Source organism: Bufo bufo, chromosome 2 (genome assembly GCF_905171765.1).
Source record: "Bufo bufo chromosome 2, aBufBuf1.1, whole genome shotgun sequence".
Lineage (NCBI taxonomy): Eukaryota > Metazoa > Chordata > Amphibia > Anura > Bufonidae > Bufo > Bufo bufo.
The window spans coordinates 408,455,965-408,472,466 of NC_053390.1; positions in this window are offsets into that span (position 1 = coordinate 408,455,965).

Genomic DNA, 16,502 nt, shown 5'->3' on the forward strand with positions numbered 1-16,502 from the left:
GTTAGCCAGTGGCAGCTCATGCGTGACGCCTGCCGTTTGCTCGGGCCCTTGGAGGAGACCACTTTATTTGTCAGTCGCCAGGACTATGGCATGAACAACGTCATTTCACTGCTTCATGTCCTGGAACAGATGCTGCTAAATCTGGCTGGCCAGGGGACAGGAGACGTGGTGACTACATCTCATGGCCACATGAGCCCTGTGGGGGATGAACTACAGGAGGAGGAGGACATTCGAGCACAAGAAATGTGTAGCGAAATGGTTGGTTTTTCTACACAGGTGACAGGAGAGGAGGAACAGGAGGAGCAGGAGCAGCTGGAGGAGCTACAGGGCAATGAGGAAGATGAGACAGAGGACCCAGACACACCGTGGCAGTATGCAGTGGAGATGGAGGCAGGGAGTCCCTCCGAGTCACTTGCGCAAATCGCCCGATGCATGCTCAGTTGCTTGCATAGTGACAGCCGAATTGTCTACTGACTACTGGCTCTCCACCATGTTAGACCCTTGCTACCGGTCCAAAATAACCGAGTTATTATGGAATATAACAGAATTTTAGGATGGAGTGCTAAACGGAAACCTTTAAGGTGCATTACATTTTTCTCTGTCCTGATATATGTCTATGGGCACATATAACGGTAAAAAAAATTCAATTTTCATGACGGGAAAAAAGTCCTGCTGACAGGACTAGCAAATAACCAGCACATCCTTTAGATTAAGTTCTGATTTTGTAATTGGAATTATTCCTGTGTAAAAATATGTTCATATTTGCATCAGAAGTTCTGTCACAGATATAACTTTTGACAAGCAATAGAGTAACTGTTCTCATCAAAACACGGGAGACTGCAGCGCAACCCAATGAACCCCATTATAAATCAGCATGGTTTGTCAGACACCACCTGTGTGTTGTGGTATGTATCTGGATACAATCTATGTACAAAATTAAAAAAATTTATTTCAATTGTAACATGGAGTCCTAAAAAAATTGTACTCTGTAATAATTATGGATTGAAGTTTAAATATTTGCAGTATTGACTAGTGTGATTAAAGAGGACCTTTCACCTCTCCCGACATGCCTATTTTAATAGCTTCATGCATTCCCCATGTAATTACAATGTAATTCATGCATTCCCCATGTAATTTCAATTATGAATAAACTGCTAGCAGTCTGCAGTAAGGGTACAGAGCGGTGGAAAGTAGTTGGGTGTGTGTACCTGCACAGACTCTCTATTTCCAATCAGTGGTGCCATTTTCAGACTGTGTTACCTTCCCTCTGTACCCTTACTGAAAGCTAACAGCAATTAATTCATAACTTCTAGTAGAAATAATACAGGAATGGCACAACATACAGTGATAAGAATTGATGCTCCAGAATTATTACATGGGGAAGGCATGAAAGGTCCTCTTTAAATGCTTGAAAGAATATTATAAATTGATTATATTTGTGTTACATGTTTGAATCCACATGGAGAACACTTGTCAGATGTAGCACAAATCAAAAGATGCTAGAGGAGTGCTGTCTTCTCTTAAGCATGAAGGAGGAAATATAATGGTTTGAGTCTGCTTTGGTGCTTGTAGCCTGGGTGTTTTACACAAAGCGAAAGGAATAACGAAAGAGAAAGGTTACCACTTCATTAAACAATGTCATGCCATCCCCTGTGGTCATCTATTGATTGTGCAAATACTATCATGTGGCTGGACTACAATCTAAAGCATAATTCTAGGTCACATAATATACAGTATAAGAAATAGCAGTAAGATAAGCACCTACCGATCTAGTACACCATATCAGTATCTCCAAAAATCCAAAACATATGCATCCCTACAAGAATTTCAAAGAAAAAACTGCGGGATTCAGTAATTCATTCAACATTTCCGTTCTATGCAAAGACTTTTTTTTTTTTTTTTTTTTGAGATACTGTAAAATCATAGGGGGTCATTTATTAAGAAAGGCTTTTAAGACCTTTAGCTGGCAGTGGATTTGCCGACGTTATGAAGAGGCACCTTTGGCCTATCCACTGCTGGTCTAAATGTAAGCCAGCTTCCTTGCTGTCTTACATTTAGACCATTTTCTACACCTAAAACAGGCTAGAAAATGATGAATGAGATGGGCCTAGCAGCCTGTCCCCTTCCTTACCCACTACATGCCCACTTTTTTAGACCTGGCGTGAGCAGGGAAAAGTCACAGATTGCGGTGCAAAGTTTATTATGCACTAGAAATACTCCTAATATAGATGTATTTTTGATAATAAATTACCCCCATAGTTTTCTAATTTCTAGTCATTCATTATTACAATTGAAGGAGATCATATGTGGTATCTATTTTAAGGTAATTCACTTTCATAAAATCTAATTTCATTCAGTGATGTTGTATGCAAAATTTTTATTCACTGAAACATTACAGTTGTTTTCCAGTACTGATATATAAAATTCTGAATATAATGTGTACATATAGCTCATTTACTGTATCAGACTATTGATACCATGTGGTTCACAAAAGTCTTGGTTGATCATTTTATAATTAAATGTGGCAATTATCTTCAAATAATCTCTGAAGTAAAATATTATCAGTGATTTCACATTATAATGAATACAATTGCATAGGTTAATGGGTGTAATTCAATTTGAAGAGATATTTTTAAGAATGCCTGCTTGTGTATTAATATTGAAAATAATAATTTCATAGTACAATTACTTATAGATTAGTGCCTATGGTAGTGTTGGAAAAAAAAAAAAACCTACTCCTATGATTGTCGGGGTCCCAATTGATGTGTATGTACGAGCACTCGGAGAAGAGTTTTTAATGGTTAAAAACTTCTGAAGAATCTTATCTCAAGGTTAGCATTCTTTAGCAGCGCATCATGAAACACAGAAAGAACAGAATCTGTCCAGCCTTAAAGATAATTCTTTGTATAAATTTCTTGCATGCCAAACGCTGATAAGGGAGCGAGGGACCGACTACCTTGGCCTTGTAGCAAGAACATTTGGTCTATACACAGAAACTACCACGTTCTTACAGCTGGCTGAGTAATTTTTGCGCCCCATTCCCTGCCCCTTCGCTGTGACTGACAACTCTTATACACTAGTGTTCTGCTGCCTTTGCCGAACAGCCGGCTGTCAGTCACAGGCGAAGGGGCAGGGAAGGGGACACGGATACCTTGACTTGAAGCAAGGAGGCCACTGCCCCCTTGACTTCAAACATGTCTAGAAAATCATGCGGGCAGGGAATAAAATAACGTTTTCTAAGCTTTTGCTTCATCTGCCTTCAGGAAGAAAACACGCTGCTGGTTACTTTCAGGTACTGCTGGCGGATTGGGATGGCTTTTGGAGGTAACAGGTTCCCTTTAATTATGTAAACATTGTTTAGTCTCCTAAAGAGCAAAATAGAGCATCTGTCAACTTTTCCCAAGTCTTAACTTCAATCTCCATGCTTCCACTGCACTCTATTGTTACAATACGATCTTCCTGGTTGTGGATGTATATGAGCTGCAGCCACATCACTTCCTATAGTACTGTACGCTTTAACCCCTTCAGGACCCTGCCATTTTTCACCTTAAGGACCAGGCCATTTTTTGCAAATCTGACATGTGTCAATTTATGTGGTGATAACTTTAAAAAGCTTTTACTTATCCAGGCCATTCTGAGATTGTTTTCTCTTTACATATTGTACTTCATGACAGTGCTAAAATTGAGTCCAATTTATTTATTTTTTCATAAAAAAAATGCTAAATGTACCAAAAATTTTGAAAAAGTTTCAAATTTGTAAATTTCAATTTCTCTACTTTTAGAATAGATTTTAATACCTCCAAGAATAGTTATTACTTTACATTCCCCATATGTCTACTTCATGTCTGGATAATTTTTTTTAACCCTTTAGGTGTTCCACAAGAATTAATGGAAAATAGAGATGAAATTTCAGAATTTCACTTTTTAGGCAGATTTTCCATTTTAATCAATTTTTTCCAGTTACAGAGTAAGGGTTAACAGCCAAATGAAACTCCATATTTATGGCCCTGATTCTGTAGTTTACAAAAACACCCCATATGTGGTCGTAAACTGCTGTACGGGCACACGGCATTGTGCAGAAGGAAAGAAATGCCATATGGTTTTTGGAAAGCAGATTTCACTGGGATAATTTTAAGCTTCCATGTCACATTTGAAGACCCCCTGATGCACCCCTAGAGTAGAAACTCCATAAAAGTGACCCCATTTTAGAAACTATACCCCTCAAGGTATACAAAACTGATTTTACAAACTTTGTTAACCCTTTAGGTGTTCCACAAGAATTAATGGAAAATAGAGATGAAATTTCAGAATTTCACTTTTTTGGCAGATTTTCCATTTGAATCCATTTTTTCCAGTTACAAAGCAAGGGTTAACAGCCAAACAAAACTCAATATCTATGGCCCTGATTCTGTAGTTTACATAAACACCCCATATGTGGTCGTAAACTTCTATACGGGCACACGGCATTGCGCAGAAGGAAAGGAACGCCATATGGTTTTTGGAAAGCAGATTTCACTGGGATAATTTTAAGCTGCCATGTCACATTTGAAGACCCCCTGATGCACTCCTAGAGTCGAAACTCCAAAAAAGTGACCCCATTTTAGAAACTATACACCTCAAGGTATACAAAACTGATTTTACAAACTTTGTTAACCCTTTAGGTGTTCCACAAGAATTAATAGAAAATAGAGATGAAATTTCAGAATTTCACTTTTTTGGCAGATTTTCCATTTTAATCCATTTTTTCCAGTTACAAAGCAAGGGTAAACAGCCAAAAAAGGTGGCAGTTTTGTTGGTACTATTTTAGGGTACATATGATTTTTGGTTGCTCTATATTATAATTTTAGTGAGGCAAGGTAACAAGAAATAGCTGTTTTGGCACCATTTTTATTTTTTGTTATTTACAACATTCATCTGACAGGTTAGATCATGTGGTATTTTTATAGAGCAGGTTGTTGCAGACGCGACAATACCAAATATGGCTCAGTTTTACATAACAAAGCTATTTCACATTCTGAAAGCCGTAGTTTAATTTATTTTTTGGGCGACTGTCTTGTGTAGGGGCTAATTTTTTGCGGGATGAGATGACGGTTTGATTGGCACTATTTTGGGGTGTATATGACTTTTTGATCGCTTGCTATTACACTTTTTGTGATGTAAGGTGACAAAAAATGACTTTTTCTACACAGTTTTTACTTTAAAAAAAATTACGGTGTTCATCTGAGAGGTTAAGTCATGTGGTATTTTTTATAGAGACGGTTGTTACGGACTTATCAATACCTAATATGTATACTTTTTTTTATTTATTTAGGTTTCACACAATAATATCATTCTCCATAGTCTGAGAACCATAGTTTTTTCAGTTTTTGGGCGATTATTGATATGATTTTTGCAAGATGAGATGACGGTTTGATTGGTACTATTTTGGGGTGCGTATGACTTTTTGATCGCTTGCTATTACACTTTTTGTGATGTATGGTGCCAAAAAATGGCTTTTATTACACCGTTTTTATTTTTTTTAAAATACGGTGATCACCTAAGGGGTTAGGTCATTTGATATTTTTATAGAGCAGTTTCTTACGGATGCGGAAATACCTAATATGTATATTTTATTTTATTTACTTAAGTTTAACACAATAACAGCATTTTTAAAACCAAAAAAAACGATGTTTTAGTTTCTCCATATTCTGAGCCATACGTTTTTTTATTTTTTTGGGCGATTCTCTTAGGTAGGGTCTAGTTTTTTTTGCGGGATGAGGTGACGGTTAGATTGGTACTATTTTGGCTGGCATATATTGACATAGGCACCAGGGCTCTATTGCAGCACATGAGGCGGCATCACCAGATCCAGTGGAAAAATAGAACTGGCCAGTATTCTTAATCAGAACAAGTCTGTCCTTCTTCTTCTGGTTTTCTTAGTGGCTGCCAGCTCACATCCCCAAGCAGTGTCTTTGTCATCATCAAATGCTTCTTATCTGCTTAGACTTATCCTCCTTCTCTTTATCATATATAACATTATGTGTGGCCATGAGAAAACAATAATCGACCAGCAATTAGCTTGTGTGCAAGTTGAACACCCACCTGGCCAAGTTGCTGGTGGTTCAGTTGCTGCTTTACCACTTAGTTGTGGTAAATGTGGCGCACTTCCACGCCTTCATCTAAATTTTATTTTTCTGGGCGGTGGCCTGGACAGTGTTGGTGTCAGACTTCTCGCCAAGCACACAAGGGTTTTGCTGCTATATGTAAAATGTAACTGTTGTCGGTCCACAAATGTGGCATACTTTTACGTCTTTCCTTGAATTTTATTTTTTCTAGGCTCTGGACTGGGCAGGGTCATTACGGGACTGCTCACCAAGCACGCAAGGGTTCGGCTGCTATATAAAAAATGTAACTCTCGTTGGTCCACAAATGTGGTGCAACTTTGCCTAAATTCTTTTGCCGTGTGCATGTCATATGGGCATAATTTTTGAACACTTAGTGCCTCAACAAGACAAAGTTTTATTCCTATAACACTGTGTGTGTTTAATCAACATCTGCCCCCAATAAGGGACAATTTTTGGAAGCTTTGGAATATGAAAAAGCACATATAGCGGGATGGTGTGTTTTTGAACATATTGTTCATGAATGCTGTCAAGCATGGATTTACCAATAGGCCATAGCTATGTATGTTAGTGTCATTGTGATATTATTTGTTGTTGCTGTCATTGTGTTCAAGAGCTTAAGGAGGGGGGAAAGGGAAGAGAAAAAGCAAACATTAATAAAAAACTAATGAAAAGAGATAATATATTTTCCCAAAAAATGTTTACTCCTATGAGACTAGAGGGTGTTATATACCAATTTTCAGGGCATTTGGAGTAACTTTGGTTTGGGTAGATTCAATTTGGGTCTGAATCAAACTTTTTGAAAAATGTATCAAATGTTAAACTTTACCTTTAGCTAACATACAAAAATATGCTATCATTGCTTTCAGGAAGAACTGTGGTGAGAAGCTTCAAATAAATGTACAGTATTCTACATAGTGAAGAAGAATGTTTTCTGCTCTCCCCCATCATTTATCATTGACTGATATCTCTGTACTGTTTCAATCATTCATCCCATTATCACAGAGATCATAGGACTATTGTGTATTCATAAAAACATGGCAATAGTCAGCCTTTAAGAGTTAAAAAAGTTATTCTATATTTTGTGATGCATTCCTGTGGATGGAGCGGGACAGTATAAGGCAAAATAAATATTCATCCAAAACCTATATTAGTATCTTTAATTGCCATCATATGCTTACATTTTATGGTTACTTTACTTAAAGGGGTTGGCCAGTTTCTTATATTGATTATCTATCTTAAGGTTAGGTCACCAATATCAGATTGGTGGGGGTCCAACTCCTGGCACCGCCGCCAATCATCTGTAGGAAGAGAACACAGAGCTCACACGAGCGCTGCTCTTCTCTTCAGTGTTTACCTGTTCGCTGATGACATTGCAGCGGTGAGCAGTGTAATTAAATCTCCATCCACATTCACTTCAATGGGATGGAGCAGAAGGAGTGTAACTACTCCTTCCCATTGAAGTAAATGGTTACACAGGAGAGGTATTTACACCTGCTCGCCAATGCAATGTCGACAGCAAGTAGGGGAAAAATGAAGAGAAAGCAGCGCTCATACAAACTCTGCATTCTCTTTAAAAAGCTGATTGGCGGGGGTGGCAGGAGTCGGACCCCCGCGGATCTGATATTAATGACCTATCCTGAGGGTCATCAATAGTGATGAGTAGTGTTGATCAAGCACCAAAGTGCTCGGGTGCTCTGGCCGAAAACATCGGGATGCTCAGGTGCTCTACCGAGCACCCGAGCATAATGAAAGTCAATAGGAGAACTGTCACGACCATGGTTATGGTCGTGACTTCTGGATCCGCATGCTGTTGCCTGCAGGCTGGTTTTATTGTCAACCACATGGTGAGGGCTGCTGGTATGTGGCCTCACGTGTGGTTGCCGCTGGCAACATGATTTGGTACTTGGCAGTACAGCAGCCTGAGCTGTTGCTAGGCAGCTTGCTGTCAAGTGCATGCGGTTACACCTGGTTGTGTGTGTGTGTGTATGTATGCACTTTGTATGTCTGGTGTGCACGAGGTTTATGTAGGTGTGCACTGTGACACTTCCCTTCACTGTGGCTGCCCGTGGCAACGTTTGGTATTGTGTACATGTGGTGGCAGTGTCTCGGCCTTCTGGCTGACTCCCAGGACATGGTTGCCACGCATGTCGTTGCCTGCGGTAACAGCTGCAGTGTGATGTTTATTTGGACACTTCCCCTTTAAGTGGTTTCACTTCCCTCCTTGGTGTTGGAAGGGTTAATTCCCTTTCCACTAACATCTTCTGGCATCGCACGGCTGAGGGTTTTCCCCATCCTCAGCTGTGACAAGAACCCAAGCATTAAACCAGGCATCCCCTGCTCTGAAGAGGGGAGGGTGACTGGTTCATAGTAAAAGGCAAGAAATTGATGGAAACACCACCGAAATGGTTCGAGAACAGCATGGGGAGGATGTCTGGATGCATCTTGGACTCCCAGGTTGCTGCTGGGAATGATATTGTCCAAGTAGTACGCCACTTTTGCAGACAATAATACGCACAAAACCGAAGAAAAAAACACGATTTTAGATGAAAAATTGTTAGGAAACATTCTTTCCTGTATATTTACTTGTATATAAAGTGCAAGTGCTGCCAAAAATTACAAGGAAGAGGCACTCCGATACAACCTGTATATCACATAAAGGAGGGCCTCATTCACATTGTGGTACAATTGTTCAGGTAGTGAGACTCCTACACTCATAAAGCCTATGCACTAAGGGAAAGGGCTGCCAAAAATTACAAGGAACCGGCACACCAATACACCCTTTGTTACACATGAAGAAGGGCATCACACACAGCCTTCAGAAATTATGATTGATGGCCTGCTGGTGACTGTCAAAAACTTTTGGAGCAAGGGCCTGCTGATCTGACCATCTAAAACATTATGGGTAAGGGCCTGCTGCCGCTTTGGTGACTCTAGGTAACCTGGGACCGATCGCACTTCCCTGTGACGGCGACGATCCATTCGGATGTCTGGCCTATCAACTTTCGATGGTGGTGATGCTGGTGAGCTGACCCTCTAAAAAATTATAAGCGAGGGCCTTCAGGTGAGCTGACCCTGTAAAACATTGTAGGTGAGGGCCTGCTGGTAATCTGACCCTGTAAAACATTATATTAGAGGGCCTGCTGGTGAGCTGACCCTCTAAAAAATTATATACGAGGGCTTGCAGCTGAGCTGACCCTGTAAAACATTATATGCAAAGGGCATATATGTGACGAATAAGCATGTTGATATGATGAAAGAGGAGAAGGAGGATGAGAAAAATGTTTGTGGTGGAAGGCGTGCATGGGAATACAGTGTATTCAGTACATTATAAACAACACATTTAAAGTGCCTTTATGTTCATCAGCTTTCCTCTGGTGGAGTAGAGAAGTCATGGTTAGAATTGAGGGAACCCGAACTGTAAAGTTCGGGTTCGTACCGAACTTTAGGTTTTTCGGCACCTGGAACCGAACATTTACGTAAAAGTTTGGGTTCGGGTTCAGTGTTCGGTTCAGCGCTTTCTTGGAGCTTTTGGAAAGGCTGCACAGCAGCCAATCAAAAAGCGTCATACTACTTGCCCCAAAAGGCCATCACAGCCATGCCTACTATTGGCATGGCTATGATTGGCCAACTGCAGCATGTGACCCAGCCTCTATTTAAGCTGGAATCACGTAGCGCCGCCCGTCACTCTGCTCGGATTAGTGTAGGGAGAGGCTGCAGCTGCTGTGAGGGAGAGATCAGGGAGAAATCTTATGAAGAACTGCTTTTTTACTCAGCGATCTACAGCAAATGTGTTTTGTGGGTGCAGTGCACAATTTTTTTAAGCCTGCCCTGAGCAAACTACTGCTAAAAACTAACTTTTTTTACTTCAGTTTGTCAATATCAATACATAATCGGCAGCCATTTTATGCAACGATAGTGCACCAGCACAGGATATCTGCATGTCTGCAAGTCCAGAAATACAGCTTTTTGCTTACTGGGGTTAAAAAAAAAACTTTTTTTCATATAGTGCACATCTAGGATTAGACTTGCATAAGTGAGTGTCACATTTAGGCCAGAAATACAGCTTTTTGCTTACTGGGGTGAAAAAAAACCCATCTGTTTCATATAGTGCACATCTGGGATTAGACGTGCATAAGTGAGTGTCACATATAGGCCAGAAATACGGCTTTTTGCTTACTGGGGTGAAAAAAAACCATCTGTTTCATATAGTGCACATCTAGGATTAGACGTGCATAAGTGAGTGTCACATTTAGGCCAGAAATACAGCTTTTTGCTTACTGGGGTGAAAAAACCCTCTGATATACTGCACATCTGGGATTAGACGTGCATAAGTGAGTGTCACATTTAGGCCAGAAATACAGCTTTTTGCTTACTGGGGTGAAAAAAAACCATCTGTTTCATATAGTGCACATCTAGGATTAGACGTGCATAAGTGAGTGTCACATTTAGGCCAGAAATACAGCTTTTTGCTTACTGGGGTGAAAAAACCCTCTGATATACTGCACATCTGGGATTAGACGTGCATAAGTGAGTGTCACATTTAGGCCAGAAATACAGATTTTTGCTTACTGGGGTGAAAAAACCCTCTGATATACTGCACATCTGGGATTTGACGTGCATAAGTGACTGTGAAATTTAGGCCACAAATACGGCTTTTTGCTTACTGGGGTGAAAAAACCCTCTGAAATACTTATGTATTTGTGGCCTAAATTTCACAGTCACTTATGCACGTCTAATCCCAGATGTGCAATATATCAGAGGGTTTTTTCACCCCAGTAAGCAAAAAGCTATATTTCTCGCATAAATGGGGCACTCACTTATGCACGTCTAATCCTAGATATGCAGTATATCAGAGGGTTTTTTCATGCATAAGTGAGTGTCACATTTTGGCCAGAAATACAGCTTTTTGCTTACTGGTGAAAAAAAAAAAACATTTGTTTCATATAGTGCACATCTGGGATTAGACGTGCATAAGTGAGTGTCACATATAGGCCAGAAATACGGCTTTTTGCTTACTGGGGTGAAAAAAACCTCTGCTATACTGCACATCTGGGATTAGACGTGCATAAGTGAGTGTCACATTTAGTCCAGAAATACGCTTTTTGGTTACTGGGGTGAAAAAACCCTCTGATATACTGCACATCTGGGATTAGACATGCATAAGTGAGTGTCACATTTTGGCCATAAATACAGCTTTTGGCTTACTGGGGTGAAGAAAAAAACATCTGTTTCATATAGTGCACATCTAGGATTAGACGTGCATAAGTGAGTGTCACATTTAGGCCAGAAATACGTCTTTTTGCTTACTGGGGTGAAAAAACCCTCTGATATACTGCACATCTGGGATTAGACGTGCATAAGTGAGTGTCACTTTTAGGCCAGAAATACAGCGTTTTGGTTACTGGGGTGAAAAAACCCTCTGATATACTGCACATCTGGGATTAGACATGCATAAGTGAGTGTCACATTTAGGCCAGAAATAAGTCTTTATGCTTACTGGGGTGAAAAGACCCTCTGATATACTGCACATCTGGTATTAAACGTGCATAAGTGAGTGTCACATTTAGGCTAGAAATACGGCTGCCATATAGAGTTTAACATTTTTATTTTTAGTGCAATACTCTACATCAGGGTTTTTATTGGCGGTTAATTATTTTTAACAGACTTAAACACTTTGCTTGGTGAACGCTAACTATGAGGCAAACATCTCATAAGGGACGCGGTCATGGTCGTGGTGTTGGTGGAGCCTCTGGTGCAGGGAGAGGACGTGGCCGTTCTGCCACAGCTACATGTCCCACTGAAGGGGGCGTGGCCAAGCAGCCGAGTGAGATGGCAGCCTGAGTCTGAGCTCCTGCTCCACCGAAGCGTTCCAGACCTGCTAAACCCACCAAATCGATATATCCCTCTGAGCTCACTCTAAGCCTCCATGATGACTAGAGGCAGGAAAAGTTTGAAGCAACAGGGAAAATTGGTCTTTTTCTTTGCACATGAAAAAATCAAAGATGGCGCCGGAGGAGACGGCACACGAAGCACGCCTGGCTCCAGCCCTTTATCATCAGCGGGCCCGCGTTCACCTGCATACATATTGCAGACCGAGTATCCCTCCGGATCCTCTCCAGCGGAGTCTCTCCCTGCAGCAACTTCACCCAGATCTCAGCAGAGGACAGAGGAGACGCTTCCCACGCGCCCTGGAAACGCAGACACACAAGCATCACCGACAGCTAGTCCGGACAAACAGAGACCGAGACATCATGGTCCCCGTGACTCCGGTGAGTGTGCAACTTCCCCCAGGGGCCAGTCAGGCATTCCCTCTATACATGAAGCGCTACAGGGCCTGCAAACGACAGACCAACCAGCTTCAGGAACCCTGATAAAGGACATGTTGCTGGCGTTTCACAACTCCATAACGGCACAAATCTCGAGGTCGATTGTACCGATCCAGGCCACTGTTAGGGAGCTGGGGGATAAAATGGATCATGTGGAAACTAAAATGGGGGAATTTGCTTCTTCCCATAACAACCTTATAGACTCCCATGAACTCCTCTCTGAAGAGGTCACTCAGCTTAAAGCAAAAATAGCAGATATGGAGGATCGCTCCCGCCGGAACAACCTCTAGGTGCGGGGGGTCCCAGAAGAAGTTACTGCACCTGAGCTGACAGCCTATATTCAGAAGATGATAAAAATGCTTCTACCCAAATGTGCTGACCGTGACCTTATAATTGACAGGGCGCACAGAATTGTTAAGCCCAAACACTTGCCGGATGATGTCCCAAGAGATGTACTGGCTAGGGTGCACTTTTTCCACATTAAGGAACGGGTCCTCACCGCGGAGAGGAAGTTGGAAGTCCTACCTGCTCCATATGCTGAGGTAAAACTCTTTGTGGACCTTTCTGCGGCGACACTGCAACTCCGAAGGTCTCTAGCACCTATTACTACCACTCTGAGAGCACACTCCATTGCTTACAGATGGGGTTTCCCCATCAAGCTTTTGATTCACAAGGATGGCTCCTTTGTGGTGATCCGATCAGTCGCTGAAGGCAAAGCGACCCTTGCATCTTGGAACATTACAGTGGAATCCTCACAGGACTCTGATGCTCCTAGATGTCACCATACATCTGGAGAGTGGCAGCTGGTGGAAAATAGGCGAAGGAAGAAAACGCAATAAGAGGGTTGAATCTGTTATTATCCCCATGGAGCAACAGTCTCAATTTCTCTACTATGGCATTTGGCAGGACTCTTCCCCCTACTGATGTCGAGGCGCATATATGTACCTTACCTATATCCCTTTCCCCGTTTTGTCCTTCCACTAGGGCAGTTTTTGTTGTGACCCCTCAGTCACTATTCATACTTTTTGCTTTCCAGTTCTGGTTGTCTATTTATTTTTGGCAGAGCATTATGTCTAATTGCACTTACATTGTGTGTGTTCACTGTGGCCGGGTCAGCGCCTCCCTCCACTTCATTACATCTTCTGCGTCTATAGCAATACAGAATACCTATGGTTTTAAAGCTTAGCTCTTTAAATGTTAGGGGGCTTAATAGCCCTTACAAGCGCAACTTGATGTGGAGGGAGGCTCTCTCCCTACAGTGTGGCATTTTTTGTGCTCAGGAGATATAATAGTCGCAGATGCTGACCGCATCAAGCATAGATGTTTCCCAGTTATTCTTCAGGCCCATTGCACCAAAAAGAAACGTGGGGTGTTGTTGGCAATTAAGAATACTGTAGCCTACTCTGCTGTGTCATCCATTGTCGACTCCGGAGGGTGGTACATTATACATATCTGCTATTTAAGCAACATTCTCTACACCTTAGTGGGTCTATATGCACCTAATGCGCATTCCCAGCGCTTCCTCACAAACCTATTCAGTAAAGTCCAGTCTGTTCAACAAGGAAGGGTCCTCATATGTGGCGATTTCAATATGGTTCCCGATGCATCCATTGACTCCTCCTCTCCTATGAGACGGAATCCCCACATATTGATGAACCTTTTATCCAAAATGTCCCTATATGATATTTGGCGTTTACATCATGCCATGGAACGGGACTATACGTATTTCTCCCCTTCTCACCTCACATATTCTCGTATAGACCTGGTGTTAGTGGATAGAGCCTCCCTCTCAAATATTACAAGCTCTGAAATAGGAATAATCACATGGTCAGACCATGCTCCCATTTCTGTGAAGATTTCAGAACAGTATAACCGCCCCCCCAATCCGACATGGAGGATCAATGACTATTTACTTGCAAATTCAGATTGCCAGAAAGAGGTTACAGAGGCCTTGTCTGAATATTTCCTGAACAACGTAAATTCTGTAGATAATCCTTCTATTGTTTGGGCAGCACATAAGGCTTATATCAGGGGTATTTTTTATTAAGATAGGGCATAGGGCCAAAAAGAAGAGAGAACTCCACACTACGTATCTACTGAATAAAATCCAAGCTCTAGAGATTCTGAACTAGTCATCCCCTTCTCCTCTTCACTCAGAGGAGCTTCGTTCCCTTATGCAGCATGTGCTCCCCTAGCTGTGCCCTAAGTATGAACTGTCCCTTAAAAAAGTCAAGGCCATGTATTATTCTCAGGCGAACAAAGCGGGGAAATTATTGGCAAATAGAATAAAAAGTAGGACCCAAAATTCCCGTATTGCTTTTCTCTGGGACTCCACTAAAACCCACAAAATCTATGATCCAAAAGCGATTGCTAATAGGTTTATGACCTTCTACTCTAACCTTTATAATCTAGCTGATAATAAAGAAGTGGTTCAGCCCGCGGATTGTGACATTAGCAGCTTTCTTGATTCCCTCTCATTACCCTCCATGTCTGAGGAACACAAATTACGCGCATGTCAGCCTATCACTCTTGATAAGATATTGGGTATAATCAAAAAGTTGCCTCAGCATAAAAGCCCTGGACCAGATGATCTGTCTAATTCCTATTATAAAATTTTCTCTGAACTTCTGGGCCCACATCTTCACTTGTCCTTATCAAGGATCTTGACAGATGGACATATGCCTAGAGAGATGTTAGAGGCAACTATCGTCACCTTGCCGAAACCGGGTAAAGAACCAACTACTCCCCAAAATTTCCGGCCTATATCCCTCCTCAACACCTACCTGAAAATATACGCCAAGCTACTGGCAAACCGACTAGCAGCAATTATCCCATCCTTAGTAGCTCCTGACCAAGTGGGGTTTGTCCCGGGTAGACAGATTACAGACAACTCCAGGAGAGTTTTTAACTTATTAGATAGAGTCAATAGGCTGAGAATGCCTACGGTGTTCCTTACCCTGGACGCTGAGAAGGCTTTCGACCGGGTGAATTGGTCGTTTTCCTTCTCGGTACTCCAAAAAATGGGGTTCCCTGCTGCTCTGATTAGAGCCATAGAATCACTATACAAAGGCCCTGCAGCTTGTGTATTGGCCAACTGTGTTTTGTCAGACCCCTTTAGCCTCTCAAACGGCACTAGACAGGGATGCCCCCTGTCCCCTTTAATATTCATATTGTCCCTAGAACCATTGGCACAGGCTATCAGACAAGCTGAGAATATCTCTGGGATTCGAATTGGAGACAGGCAGCACACTCTTTCATTATACGCGGACATTATCCTTTCCCTAACTAACCCTGTCCAGTCGTTACAAGAAGTCAGGAGGATTATTTACGAATATGGCTCTCTGTCATTTTACAAACTCAACGAAGGAAAATCCCTAGCACTTCCTCTCTTTATCCCCAACCGAACGCTAGAGCACTTAAAGGAGCTTTACCCCTGGGATTGGCAGTCCTCGGGTGTCCAATACCTTGGAGTCCAACTCACCCCCACTATTCAAAAGCTATATGATGCAAATTTTCCCAGTTTCTTCCTGGATCTCCAAAAGGAGTTAGGGAATATAGCGAAATTAGAGATATCATGGCTCGGTAGACTGGCAGCCTTTCCGCAGCATGTGCTCCCCAAACTTCTCTATTTGTTCAGGATCCTCCCACTGGAACTGCCTAGTTCCTTCATTAATACCGTGAGCAAATTGCTTAATGGGTTTATTTGGAACAAAGGTCCTCCCCGCATTGCTAGGTCGGTTATGTCCAGATTTAAAAAATTTGGTGGTTTAAGCCTTCCAAACATTCATGACTATTACTTAGCCACTAGAGTACATCAACTCAAAGAATGGTGGACCTCTGATAACCCCAAACATTGGGTACATATCGAGCAGACACTTGCCCCAACCCACAATCTGAAGGCGATGTTGTTGGCTTCCCTCTTTAGGGAAATTCTGTCACATCCCCTCCCGTACCTACTTTCCACTTCTCTAAATATTTGGAAAAAGTATCAGGGATCCCTGAGGAAGGAATACGATTATTCCGAAACGCGTTGGAGGTATTGTGGACCAGTAAAGCTTCCGTAGCTTCATGT